We start from the raw sequence: 15,178 nt of genomic DNA, 5'->3' as shown, positions 1-15,178 counted from the left end.
TTCTTGCGCCACCCTTGAACTGAGTCAGGGAGTTTGACGTCGAAGTAGTCGACAGTGGGCCGAACAGAAATTACAACGCCGCCTATATTATAGGCGACATTGAAGCGAAACCATTACGGCAGCAGAAGAAAATGCGCTTCCATAGCGCCCAGTTAGGCTGGACGCCAAGGAAGGCCTCGCAAAGGGTGATGAAAATGGAGATATGGAGGATTGAATTTGGCGTGAGCTGGTGGAGTTGCAGACCATAAATAAAGAGCAGTCCGCGGAGAAAAGGATGAATGGGGGCGGAAAGACCGCGGATGAGGTGGTCGACAAAACTTACCCGGTACCCCATTGGAGGGGTTGGGTAGCTCTCCTCACTGGGGAAGCACAGCGCTTTGGGCTTCTTGCTGATCCCCAGCTTCTTCAGCATGTTGATGTCCTGGGTGGAAATCTTCGATCTTTCCCACTCCGCCGTCCCCAGATCCACGGCGGCCATGGAGGATTCCGGCGTGCTGTGCCTTGTCAACCGCCGCGGTGGCATTAACAATGGCGCAGGGTTTGTAGCTTGGAGGCGAGGAGCTTAGGAGGCTGTGGGTCGCAGGAGGAGGATTCGCAGATGAGAGTAGGAGAACGGCGCGAGCGGAAGTGCTCGAGGAGGAAGAAGGAGTGTTTATATAGAGGTGCGGTGAAGCGGCGGACCGTTGGATGAGAAAAGTGTGCGGCAGATGATAGCCACGTGGAAATAAGGGTAAAAAAGTATTTTCACATTGGAGAAGTTACGGTGCGTGCGCCAGAAAAAGCGGAGGACGTGTGTCCCCCACTCGCACGACGTGTCAAGATAGTGGATCAATTGGGCCCGCAAGGCAGCGGGAGAAGACTTCTCGCAAATTTTTGATTAGCAATCGTGGCTATCGTCAGCAATAACGTCACCTTGGCAGAAGAAAAAATTCGACTCAACAGCTTCATAAAAGGCGACATGGAAAAATAATGCTGAGCCTTTGATCAAATACAAGTTTTTGATCAAATACTCGGGGGCTACTTTGGAAAAAAGAAAAAAGATCCAGAAAGACAAAATAGAAATGGCGTGAGCCTATGATCAAATACAAATATTTGCTCATAGCCTCGGGGGCTACTCCCATCGGGAGCGCTGTTCGCGCACCCGAGGAATTATAAAACTTCGGGAGATAAAAAGAAAATATAGCGGCATAAGGCGTGGAGCCTACAACCAAGTACAAGTCCTTGGCTGTAGCCTCGGGGGCTACTCCCATCGGGAACGCTGCTCGCGTGCCCGATGAAATTATAAAAAAAAAGAAGACGAGAAAAGAATGAAAGAGAAAAAAGAAAGATAGCAGAGCAAAAGAGTATATTTCGAGTTATAAATAACTCTGCATATACTCCCATCGGGAGAGCAATATAAGTCATCTGTGACTCGATAAAATGTGCCATTCCAACAGCCGAAAAAGCACTCGACAATATATTCTCAGAACGCCAAAGTTGCGATCAATTTCTGAATGCCGCAAATTTGCGAAGGTAAGACCCCAGATCCGTTCTGCTGGGCGTGGCATCGCCGAAGACTGCGCTCTGCTACTTTTATCCGTATCAACAGATACGAAGAAAAATCCTAACGGACGCGTTAGGTACCCGATAAATTTCTCGGGACTCGCCAGAATGGTAAGACCTTAAGCGGCACCTGTCGAAGTTTGCACCAGTATCCCGAGATCATGTCCAGGGACGTGATCTTGAAGTAGGTTTTTGCGGATTGCCACTAGAGCAGTTAACTAGTACCTGATCCGTCAGATGAACTAGCCCCAACTACCATTATCCCTGTACAATATAGAAATTTATGAGAAGAAATATAGAAAAGTTGAAGTTGTCGAATAAAAATAAACAGTTGAGATTTTCCTTAACTCTACGATTCAAGCAAAATCTCGGGGGCTACTGACATAGGCATTCCAAATGGGCCTGCCGAAGATAGTACCCGGGGTTTACTGAAGGCCCATTACCCGAAGAATAAGAAGATTCGGGAGCCCAAGATATTATTAAGGAAGACTAGAGTTGTAATAGGAAGTGTTATTTGTAATCTTACGGGATGAATTAGAAACCTTCCCGGACTCTGTAACTTGTACGGCACGAATCCCTCGGCTCCGCCTCCTATATAAGGGGGAGTCGAGGGACGCAGAAATCATCGAATTATTGTTTACAAACCCTAGTTTCATAATCGTCGAGTACTTTTCGGCTGAAACCTTCGAGATCTACTTGCCCTCTACTTCCAACTAAACCCTAGTCTACAATCCGTAGGCATTGACAAGTTAATACCAAGGTACAATCCGTAGGCATTGACAAGTTAATCCCTGTACAATATAGAAATTTATGAGAAGAAATCTACTCGACGATTATGAAACTAGGGTTTGTAAACAATAATTCGATGATTTCTGCGTCCCTCGACTCCCCCTTATATAGGAGGCGGAGCCGAGGGATTCGTGCCGTACAAGTTACAGAGTCCGGGAAGGTTTCTAACTCATCCCGTAAGATTACAAATAACACTTCCTATTACAACTCTAGTCTCCCTTAATAATATCTTGGGCTCCCGAATCTTCTTATTCTTCGGGTAATGGGCCTTCAGTAAACCCCGGGTACTATCTTCGGCAGGCCCATTTGGAATGCCTATGTCAGTAGCCCCCGAGATTTTGCTTGAATCGTAGAGTTAAGGAAAATCTCCACTGTTTATTTTTATTCGACAACTTCAACTTTTCTATATTTCTTCTCATAAATTTCTATATTGTACAGGGATAATGGTAGTTGGGGCTAGTTCATCTGACGGATCAGGTACTAGTTAACTGCTCTAGTGGCAATCCGCAAAAACCTACTTTAAGATCACGTCCCTGGACATGATCTCGGGATACTGGTGCAAACTTCGACATGTGCCGCTTAAGGTCTTACCATTCTGTCGAGTCCCAGTAAAATTTATCGGGTACCTAACGCGTCCGTTAGGATTTTTCTTCGTATCTGTTGATACGGATAAAAGTAGCAGAGCGCAGTCTTCAGCGATGCCACACCCAGCAGAACGGATCTGGGGTCTTACCTTCGCAAATTTGCGGCATTCAGAAATTGATCGCAACTTTGGCGTTCTGAGAATATATTGTCGAGTGCTTTTTCGGCTGTTGGAATGGCACATTTTATCGAGTCACAGATGACTTATATTGCTCTCCCGATGGGAGTATATGCAGAGTTATTTATAACTCGAAATATACTCTTTTGCTCTGCTATCTTTCTTTTTTCTCTTTCATTCTTTTCTCGTCTTCTTTTTTTTTTTATAATTTCATCGGGCACGCGAGCAGCGTTCCCGATGGGAGTAGCCCCCGAGGCTACAGCCAAGGACTTGTACTTGGTTGTAGGCTCCACGCCTTATGCCGCTATATTTTCTTTTTATCTCCCGAAGTTTTATAATTCCTCGGGTGCGCGAACAGCGCTCCCGATGGGAGTAGCCCCCGAGGCTATGAGCAAATATTTGTATTTGATCATAGGCTCACGCCATTTCTATTTTGTCTTTCTGGATCTTTTTTCTTTTTTCCAAAGTAGCCCCCGAGCATTTGATCAAAAACTTGTATTTGATCAAAGGCTCAGCATTATTTTTCCATGTCGCCTTTTATGAAGCTGTTGAGTCGAATTTTTTCTTCTGCCAAGGTGACGTTATTTCTGACGATAGCCACGATTGCTAATCAAAAATTTGCGAGAAGTCTTCTCCCGCTGCCTTGCGGGCCCAATTGATCCACTATCTTGACACGTCGTGCGAGTGGGGGACACACGTCCTCCGCTTTTTCTGGCGCACGCACCGTAACTTCTCCAATGTGAAAATACTTTTTTACCCTTATTTCCACGTGGCTATCATCTGCCGCATACTTTTCTCATCCAACGGTCCGCCGCTTCACCGCACCTCTATATAAACACTCCTTCTTCCTCCTCGAGCACTTCCGCTCGCGCCGTTCTCCTACTCTCATCTGCGAATCCTCCTCCTGCGACCCACAGCCTCCTAAGCTCCTCGCCTCCAAGCTACAAACCCTGCGCCATTGTTAATGCCACCGCAGCGGTTGACAAGGCACAGCACGCCGGAATCCTCCATGGCCGTCGTGGATCTGGGGACGGCGGAGTGGGAAAGATCGAAGATTTCCACCCAGGACATCAACATGCTGAAGAAGCTGGGGATCAGCAAGAAGCCCAAAGCGCTGTGCTTCCCCAGTGAGGAGAGCTACCCAACCCCTCCAATGGGGTACCGGGTAAGTTTTGTCGACCACCTCATCCGCGGTCTTTCCGCCCCCATTCATCCTTTTCTCCGCGGACTGCTCTTTATTTATGGTCTGCAACTCCACCACCTCACGCCAAATTCAATCCTCCATATCTCCATTTTCATCACCCTTTGCGAGGCCTTCCTTGGCGTCCAGCCTAACTGGGCGCTATGGAAGCGCATTTTCTTCTGCCGCCGTAATGGCTCGCCCAATGTCGCCTATAATATAGGCGGCGTTGTAATTTCTGTTCGGCCCACTGTCGACTACTTCGACGTCAAACTCCCTGACTCAGTTCAAGGGTGGCGCAAGAAGTGGTTGTACATTCAGGAGGAGAACCACGGATGTGCTGAAGACAACATCCCTCCTTTCGATGGCGCCAAAAAAATCCTTCGCCGCCGCTCCTGGGACGCAGAGGCTACCGAAGAAGAAAAGGCGTCGACAGAAACCTTGATGGCTCGCATCCACGAGTTGCAAAATACTCGCGGCAAAGAGCTGTCAGGTATCCAAATCACGGCTTATTTTCTTAGGACTAGAGTGCAGCCGCTTCAGGCTCGCAAATACCCTCTCTGGAAATATGCTGGCGACAAGGACGCAGATCGGCTGTCGGTGGATTTGGAGGTCAAGGACTTAGAAAAACTTGTCCGAAAAATCTCGTCTCTCAGCAAAAAAGATCCTGTCCCTTCTTCTTGTCGTGTAAAACCATTCAGCACCGCCAATCCACTTCCCAAGGTAATCTTTATCGATTGTCTTGTTACTGCTTTGCTATCTTTGCTGTAACTCCTTTTCTGATATCTTCCCCTATTTTATTTTTATTTTGTACAGAACCATCCAGACCTTGTCTCGCTTCCTCCTCTTCCTGAAGGTGGAGAAGTCGAAGAAAGGGCCGTTGTTACTGATGACAACCAAGAGGCCCCCTCTTTTGTGAATGAACCCGTGGATTCTCTAAAATCATGGGATCTTCCGAAAAGATCGCCTCCGAAGGCACTCGCGTCTGCCGTCTCCTCCTCCTCCTGCTGTTTCTCCAAGGAACAAAAGGAAGAGGAATGATGTCGAAGATTCCGGCACCTCCAAAGCCGAAGAAGTTGATCCTTCACGTCAGAAGGCAACTTATGATCCCTATCTTGAATCCCTCATCAGCTCGTAAGTCACTTTGATATCCCCTTATTTATGTACTCGAAGATTTTTGTCTTATCTTGCTTTTTGTGCTGTCGATCTTTAATCACAGTGATGATGAGGAAGAAGTACCAACTCTTGACGTGGCTCCTCGAACAAGCACGTCACATACTTTAATTGTTTCGGAGACGCCAGTTGAGGGAGAAGAATCCTCGCCTCCTCAACAAAATGTCGTCACCACCACTCCTCCTTCAAGCCCTCTTGCTCCTTCACCAAAAAGGACAAGGGTGGAAACGATCGTGGAGCCTACCCCTCAGTTGGGTAGCTCCTCTAATCCTCTCTTAGATGATGTAAGTTTTTTATTTTCTTGCCCGTTTCTATATTTCCTCTGTTTGCTTCTTTATGCCTTCATATTTTTCCCGTACCGATGTTTTGTTTCTTTGTTCTTCTTTGATAGCCTATGATCAAAGAGCTTGTTCGCATCGGGTCCCAATTCATTGGGTACCGTGAGTATGCCAGCAAGACTGAAGGTAATAACTTTTTTGCTACCCCTTATTTATAACTTCTTGCTTCTGTTTTTGTCGCAATTTTGACGATTCCTTTCTATTTTGGCAGAGAAACTTGCAGAAGCCAACAAGCTTGTCGACACTCTTGCTCAGAAACTGGAGCAAAGTGAAACGGCTCGCAAGAAGGCTGAACTTGACGCTAGCCAAGCCAAAGCAGAGGCTGATGAAGCCAAGGCAAAAAGTCGCCGGTGTCGAAAATCTGCAAAATAGACTTGAGGATGCCGAAACTGCTTTAAACGAGCACAAGGCCGCGCAGGCTACTCGTGAAAAGGGGATCCTCAAGCGCTTGAACACGCAAAATCGGCGCTTCCTCGGTAACTTTGTCGATCCCTTCTATTTTTCTTAGGACTTGCTTTTTTTTCTTTTTACTTGCTGTCGACCAACATATATTTTCTGTGGCAGGTCAAACAAACCAAGAGTTTGATCTTGAGAATCCCACCAATGATCCTCTCCTTGACGCACTCTCTTATCTGGAATTTCATGGCCAAGAAATTCGCGAAGGCGTGGTGAATGCTGACGCAGGATTGTCGAAGCTGTTCCCCTACTTCTTCCCGAAGAAAGAGGAGCCCAAGACTTTCCTTGCCCTTGCCAAGGACTTCAATCCACCGGAGGATCTTGGACTGAAGATGCGCCAGGAGAACATGAAAATTGCTGTCGAGAGCACTGTTGCTTTGGTTGCTGACAGCCAACAAACTGTTGACTGGATGAAGGTTGGCGACACCGAATAGATAGAGCAAACAAAATGGCGGTCATTGATCAAGGCAGCCAAGCCCAACACGAAGAAAATCCTGGCCTATCTCGGGATCAAGCCATCTGCAACTCCTAGCTCATCAAGGCCGGAGGTCTAGTTGAATGCCTCTCCTTTTTTTCTTTTTCTTTGCTCTCTTTGTTCCTTTTGCCCTTGTCGCCACCTTAGCTTTGGCGACAAATATCCTAGTAAACCTTTCGGAGAACTTCTGTAATATCAATGTAAATTTTCTGAAGATGAATGAAATTCTTCCTGGTGCTATCATTGATCCTGGGACTTTCTTTTCCAGTTAATATTTGATAACTACTCGGCCAATCCTTGCTCTGCCGATACTTCACCTGCTTCTTCATTCTCGAAGAAAACCTTTGCCGGAGATTTTTCAAGTGAACTCTTGTCGCAAGATTTGCAAGAACTTCGCCAACAACTTCAATCCATGAAGAAACAAACTCTTGCGATGATGGAACAATCTCGACAAGCGTCTGCGAGAGAGAAAATTGCTCTTCAACAGGCAAAAGAAGCCATTGCTGCGAAGGATGCTGCTGTTGCTGAGGCTGCTGAAACTTCTTCTCGCGAGAATTATATGCTTCAGCTAATGACTGACGCCAGTTTGGACATGACAGGTATGTTTCCTGTTCATAACTATGTTGAATGTTGTTCTTTGCTATTCGTTCCTTGATATTTTGTTTGTCGTGCTGTGCTCATTTCTGGATACTGCTGCCGAGGACCAACGTGTTGAAGCTCGAACCAATGTTTTGCTGAGACTGGCTGCGCAACATGGATCTAACTTTTGGGTTACTCCTGAGCGCACCCGCCAAATCGTCAGATTTCAAGATCGCGCGGCTCAAGTCCGTGACTTCCTTGACTTCTGTACGAAGACTTTATTCTTAGTTTATGGAACCATGTTCCCTCAGAACAAGATGCCAGAGACCCTTCCAGCTTTAATGGAAAAATTTCGAGATGCTCCTCGAATCCATGGCTTTGTGCGGGCTCAACTTTCTGCTGGCGCAAGATTTGCCATGATGATGATAAAAATTTGCCATCCGAAATTGCCCATAGATCAAATTGTTCCTACTTGCCTGGCGAAGATGGCAAAGAAAAAGAGAAATATGGGCAAGATTGATGATTTGGTGACTCCTGTTGCCGAAGATATGATGGATGAACTTCTTCGGATGGATTCTGAGTTCTTCGTGAAGGGAAGCTATGCTGAGCATAGTACTCGTCCTTCATCGAGCGAATAACCATAGACCATGTGCTAGGTTTCCCTTGAAGATTTTTTCCTCTTCTTGCTGTAGTTCCATCATTGATACATCTTTGTGTACTTGTAAACACAATCTATATTGTAAAGCTGTCAACTCTGTATTTTTTCTGTTTTTGATCACCGAGCCCCCGAGTCTCTGGCTGGAGTTTATACTGTTTTGCTATCTCGAAGATTTTTCCTCCTGTCGTAATAAGATATCTTTGTTTTTTCATTGATGGGTTAGAAGCCCCCGAGTGTCGTGATGTCGAAGTTCTATATTTTTTGTTGCGAGGTTTTCAGACCAAAGCAGTAAGATTTTGATGAGTATAGTATATTTATAATTTGTTAGCTTCCGATGTTATATTTGGCGAGGTATTAGTGTACCAAGGCGAAATATTTCGGTAAGTCCAGTTTGTCTATATTGTGCGTATTTTGAGACTTGAAGGCGTTGAGCCCCCGAGCGTGTCGAAGAATAAGAAGTATATCTCCACTATCTTTATTATATTGCAGCACCGCGAGCCCGCCTCATTAAAAACCTTTCCGGCCCCACTCGGTGCCCCGAAAAGGAAAAGAGTGCGTCTGAAAACTCGCGGGCGTTTCAGTACATTGTATTTTTACAAAGGAGGACTATATTTCGATTCTAGGCGTAGAACCGCCTGAGCTGCGCCACGTTCCAGGGGTTTTTCTCGGGAGCCCCTGTCTTCTTGTCCTTGATCCTGTATGCTCCTCCGTCGATGACTTCCGTGACGACGTAAGGGCCTAGCCATGGTGATTCGAGCTTTTCAGTACTTTTTTGATTTAACCGTAAGACCAAATCCCCGACCTGGAAAGATCTGGGCCTTAGCCATCGACTGTGGTAGTTTTTGAGGTCTTGCTAGTATTTGGTGACTCGTGAAAGTACTTCGTCTCGAGCTTCATCGAGTGCATCCATATCATCCTCCCGAGCTTTTCGTGATGTTTCTTCGTCATACTCTGCTACTCTTGGAGAATCATGCTCTATTTCAATTGGTAATACTGCTTCGGCTCCGTGGACGAGAAAAAACGGAGTTTCTTGTGTCGCCGTATTTGGTGTTGTTCGGATGCTCCACAAAACACTTGGCAATTCCTCTGGCCAGGTATGTCGAGCTTTTTCAAGCGGTCCTAGCAGGCTCTTTTTGAGGCCGTTGCAGATGATGCCATTGGCTTTCTCGACTTGGCCATTGGTTTGCGGGTGCCCAACTGACGCAAAGTGCAATTTAATGCCTACTTCTGCGCAGTACTCCTTGAATTCCTTGGACATAAAGTTTGAACCGTTATCTGTGACAATGCTATGAGGCACTCCAAACCGAAAAACGAGGCCTTTCACAAACTTTATTGCCGACGCTGCATCTGGTGAATTTATTGGCTTTGCTTCTACCCATTTGGTGAATTTGTCGACAGCGACCAGCAAGTACTCATATCCTCCTGGCGAAGCTTTGTGCAACTTGCCCACCATATCAAGTCCCCATTGGGCAAAGGGCCACGACAATGGTATTGGTGTTAATTCTGCCGCTGGAGAGTGAGGTTTTGCGGCAAATCTTTGGCACGCATCGCAGGTTCGTACTATTTCCTTGGCATCCTCGATTGCTGTCAACCAATAAAATCCTGCCCGAAAAACCTTGGCTGCAATGGCTCGACTACTTGCGTGGTGGCCACATATTCCTTCGTGTACATCCTTCAGAATTATTCTTCCTTCTTCGGGTGTGACACACCTTTGCAAGACGCCTGAAATACTTCGCTTGTATAACTCCCCTTTGACCACTGTGAAAGCTTTGGATCGTCGAATAACTCGCCTTGCCTCAACTGGATCATCGGGTATTTCTTTCCTGAGGATATATGATATATATGCTTGCATCCAAGGAACTTCTACCATCATCACAAGCTTTTGGTCCTCTTCGTCCTCCGTGGTTTCTTTGAGGGGCGCTGAAGTTTTTTCTTCCTTTGCTTTTTTCTGCACCTTTTTCGGCTTCGTGGATCTCTCCGCTATTTCTTCCCAAAATACTCCTGGCGGTATTGGGAGGCACTGCGACCCGATGTTTGCGAGAACGTCGGCTTCAACATTGCTCAATCTACTGATGTGATTTACCTCGCATCCATCAAACAGCTTCTCGAGCTCATTGTAAACCTCCTTGTATGCCATCATGCTATCATTGACTGCGTCACATTGGTTCATAACTTGCTGAGCCACCAATTGTGAGTCGCCAAAGATTTTTAATCGAGTTGCACCACAAGCTTTCGCCATCTTCATCCCGTGTATGAGGGCTTCATATTCTACTTCATTGTTGGATGCGTTAGGGAACGTCATCCGGAGGACGTATTTTAACTTGTCGCCTTCAGGTGATATAAGTATCACTCCTGCGCCAGCTCCTTCTACTCTCTTGGATCCATCAAAGTTCATGGTCCAAGTTCTCGACAAATCTGGGGGTCCTGTGTTTTGCAGCTCCATCCACTCTGCGATGAAATCTGGCAAAACCTGCGACTTGATTGCCTTTCTTTTTTCATACGTGATGTCCCGAGGGGAAAGTTCTATTCCCCAAAGGGAGACACGCCCTGTAGCTTCTGGATTGTTCAGTATATTTGAAAGAGGTGCTTCGTTGACTACTATTATCGGGTGTGCCGAAAAATAGTGGTGCAACTTCCTTGCCGTTGCAATTACTCCATATGCTAGTTTCTGGTACTGCGGGTACCGCTGTTTGGAAGGCGATAAAACTTCACTGATGAAATATACCGGCCTTTGCACTCCATGGAGTTTTCCTTCTTCTTCTCTTTCAACAACTAGCACCGTGCTAACCACTTGGGGTGTGGCTGCAATGTACAGCAGGAGAGGTTCCTTTTCCTTCGGCGCCACCAAGATTGGTGGTGTCGAGATTGTGCGCTTCAGATCCTCGAAAGCTCTGTCGGCCTCTTCGTTCCACTGGAATTTCTCTCCTTGCTTTATCAGAGCGTAAAATGGTAACGTTTTTTCTCCCAGCCTGGCGACGAATCTGCTCAAAGCTGCGACTCGCCCAGTTAGCTGCTGTATTTCTTTCAACTTTGTTGGCTTCCTCATTGTTACGATAGCTTGTATTTTATCGGGATTTGCTTCAATCCCTCTTGCTGAAACTAGAAACCCCAGAAGTTCTCCTGCTGGGACGCCGAAAGAACACTTCGTCGGGTTCAGCTTGAGGCAGAATTTGTCGAGGTTGTCAAAGGTTTCCTTGAGATCCTCGATCAGCGTCGCCCCCTTTTTTGACGTTATGACGACATCGTTGATATATACTTGCACGTTTTTCCCAATCTGTGTCGCCAAACACTTCTGCATCATCCTCTGATATGTTGCTCCCGCGTTTTTCAGACCAAAGGGCATTGTTGTGTAGCAAAACACGCCATAAGGTGTGATGAACGCTGTCTTTACTTCATCTTCTTCTTTCAATCTGATCTGGTTATAACCAGAATATGCATCCAGGAAGGAAAGACGTTCACATCCAGCCGTGGAGTCGATAATTTGATCGATCCTCGGGAGGGGAAAGTGATCCTTTGGACAATGTTTATTGAGGCACGTAAAGTCGACGCACATGCGAAGGACCTTAGTGTTTTTCTTCGGCACCAACACAGGATTTGCTACCCATGTGGCTTCTGTGTGCAGCTCCTTGATAAAACCAGCTTCTCGTAGTCTATCGATTTACGACAAAGATAGCCTTGCGGTTTGGTTCCGAAAAACGCCGCAAAGGTTGTTTGATTGGTCTCGCTAGTGGATCCAAGTTTAGGTGGTGCTCGGCAAGTTCCCTGGGTACTCCTGGCATGTCAGCTGGACACCATGCAAAGATTTTCCAGTTCTCACGGAGGAACTCAACGAGCGCGCTTTCCTATGCGAGGTCCATGTCGTTTGCGATGGACGTCGTCTTTTTCGGGTCTGTCGGGTGAATCTGCACCTCCTTAGAATTTTTCTTAGTATTGAAAGTTGATTCTTTATTTGGCCTTCCAACGTCTGGCAGCACGTCGTAGTCAGTCATACTCCTTGACGCCAAATACTCAGCTTGCATCCCGAAAGTTTCTGATATCCGATGAAAATCCTTATCGCACTTATCAGCTAAGGCGAAGCTTCCTTTGACTGTGATTGGTCCCTTAGGTCCAGGCATCCTCCACAACAGGTATGTATAATGTGGTACCGCCATAAATCTAGCATATGCTGGTCGTCCCAACAGAGCGTGATACTGCGACGGAAAATCCACAACTTCAAACTCCAGCTTCTCGATTCTATAATTCTCTCGGGTTCCAAACTGAACGTCGAGATTAATCTTTCCCAGTGGATAACTTGGTTTCTCCGGTGTGATACCATGGAACCTCGTGTCTGTTGGCTTCAGATTTGCTAGGGATATGTTCATCTTCCTCAATGTATCTGCATACATAAGGTTTAAACTGCTGCCTCCATCTATAAATACGCGAGACACATCAAATCCTGCGATGACCGCTGGTAGTATGAGTGCTGACCGTCCCGGGTCGAGGAACTTGCTGTGGATGATCCGCGATGGTGAAGCCGATGTCTTGCCCTGACCAATTAAGATACTCGACTGTTGGTGGAGGCATCTTTTCTGCCATAAACACCTGTCGCGAGATTACTTTCTGAGTTCTGTTGGATGGCCTTCCCTTCTGAATCATTGATACCGCACCGTTAGAATTAGGATCAACATAGGGTGGTGGTGGAGGTGCTGCCGCTATTCTGAGCTGATGTCGATTGTCGTCTGTAATCGCGGGAGGAGGTGGCAAGTGAATCTCACTCCTGGGTTCTCGAGGATTTCTCTGTCGCCCGAGCATTAGCATGCCCTGCCCACCTTAACATCGCCTGGAAATTGCGACAATCTTTCTGCAGATGTCCTGACTGTCTTTTCCCGTTGCTGTCGAGGAAAAAGTGCATCTGACACGGCCCATTCATCATCTCTTCGGGAGACACGAAAAGCCTTGGGAACCTTGGCCCGCTATTTTGCCTATTGTTTCGAGAGTCATCTCTATTGTCGCTTCGCTGCTCATTGCTTCTTTGATAATCATCTCTATTGTTTCCTCCGGTGTTTGCTTGGAAGCCTGCCGAGATTTGACCTGGAGCGTCATAGCTCGGGTACTGCCGAGGGAATCGACGCCTTAGCTGATAAATTCCACCGCGGTCTTCCTCCTCGGCGACTGTGCCGTTTGTTGTGAACAGCATCTTCTCCATCTGCCCATCTGTTTGCTATTTCCATTAAAGCAGATACTGTCTTTGGGTTGGTCCTCCCCAAGTCCTCGACAAAATCTCCACGCCTGATTCCTGCGACAAACGCATCTATCGCTCTCTCGTTAGATATATTTTCTGCCGAGTTTTTGATGATGTTCCATCTTTGGATATATTTTCTCATTGGCTCGTCTGGCTTTTGTCGGCACGCTCTCAACTCCTCTAATGACGCAGGTTTCTTGCACGTGGACCGGAAATTCTTGACGAACACGTCCTCGAAGCTTTCCCAGCTATCTATGGATCCTGGAGGAAGTTTCTTTATCCAAGATCGTGCGGCTCCACTCAAATGCACCTGGATGCTTTGCATAGCTGTTGCTCTGGTTCCTCCTGTGAGCTTCACCGTCTCGAGATAATCAACTAGCCAATCCTCTGGATCTTGAAGGCCGTCGAATTTTTTGAAATTATCAGGTAACTTGAATCCCGAAGGGACTCGAGTTTTTCGCACTCTCCTCGTGAAGCACGGCAAGCCGCACATATCATCGTCGTTTAATTCTGGGGACTGTCGATGTTCCCTCCTGCTTTGTCGCGCTCTGTCGACTCTTGCTTGTGCTGCCGTGTCCCTTGCTCCACTTGGTCCTTCGGGAGCCGCCGCTGCTGCTGCCGCAGGTCGTGGACTATTTTGCCTTGCTGTTCCTTCGGGAGGTGTTGTCACAAACGCCGTTCCCATGGCTCCAACTCCTGCCATTGCCATGTTGTACAGTGCTTCCCTTGGATCTCCTGGGGGTGGTTTGGATGCAAGGATAAAAGCTTGCGTCGCCATATACCCAGCTTCTGGTGTCTTGGGTATGATGTTTCCTCTCGTGTCTATCGACATAAAAGACATGTCGAGGTTTTGCACCAAGTGCTCTCTTTTTTGCTTCAGGTACGTTTGGTAACCTTGATCTTGCTCTGTTCCGAGCTTCTCTGTGGCTATCTCCCGAAGTTCTAGATTGTCGACTCAGCTCTGCCCTTCGCCTACTTGATGCAGAGGCTGCCTCCTTTCTTCTGTTTAGCTCGGCTGCCTGTTTTTCCAATTCCCTTGCCGCTCGTGCAAGCCTATATTGATATGCTTGTAATTCCTCTGGCGTGGCTGTGGTGGCCATTGGTTCTGAGCCATCCATAGCTCTCGCGGCTCTATCCCATGCTGCTTGCGGGAGTCGAACTCTGTCTCGCGACTGTGGCCCGATATATTTATTGCCTAGACCTCGTCGCAAATCAGAGGGATCAACGTATGGATTTCCCAAATCGTCGAAAGCCTCAGATGTTTCTTCTTGGTCATGACTTGGCTCTCCGATGACATAAATCTGATGATATTTTGTATTCAGATCTATGTTGGGTTTGGTGACACCATCGTTAAGATTGGCGAAGACCTTGCCCATTGTAGTAGATTTGTCGATGAAGTTGTAGCTGTCGACACTGCTTGAGCCATCGCTTATATATGAGTCCGCAGATGACTCAAACGACATGTCGCTGAAGATCTTGGCGAGTTTTTCTCTCGCCCTGGTGCTGATGAAGCGTGACGACGAAGTTTCTTCCTCTCCTGATTCGGTTGACGATGTATAGCTTGAAAAATCGGAATCGACCGCCAACGATCCCGACGAAATCGGAATTTCGACACGATACGATCCCTCTTTCTCGACGCGAAAGTGAAACCTTCCGAACGTCATCTCCATAGGCTCCTCCAGATACGCATATGTATCCAAACGGGAGGGCGGGTGAGGAACAAAATCAACAGGACCAGTAGCGATCTGTTTACCTCGATCCATTGCGTTGCTTGCGATTGATGAAGTCGATGATTTTGCGGTTGATGAAGTCGATGATCTTGAACGTGCCATCGAGACCAGATCCTTGACGCCTCTAGTCCCCACAGACGGCGCCAATTGACAAGGTATTAACTTGTCAATGCCTACGGATTGTAGACTAGGGTTTAGTTGGAAGTAGAGGGCAAGTAGATCTCGAAGATTTCAGCCGAAAAATACTCGACGATTATGAAACTAGGGTTTGTAAACA

Source organism: Lolium perenne, chromosome 6, assembly GCF_019359855.2.
Source record: "Lolium perenne isolate Kyuss_39 chromosome 6, Kyuss_2.0, whole genome shotgun sequence".
Classification (NCBI taxonomy): domain Eukaryota; kingdom Viridiplantae; phylum Streptophyta; class Magnoliopsida; order Poales; family Poaceae; genus Lolium; species Lolium perenne.
The sequence above is the reverse complement of the archived record's forward strand: the minus strand, read 5'-3'. Positions refer to the sequence as shown.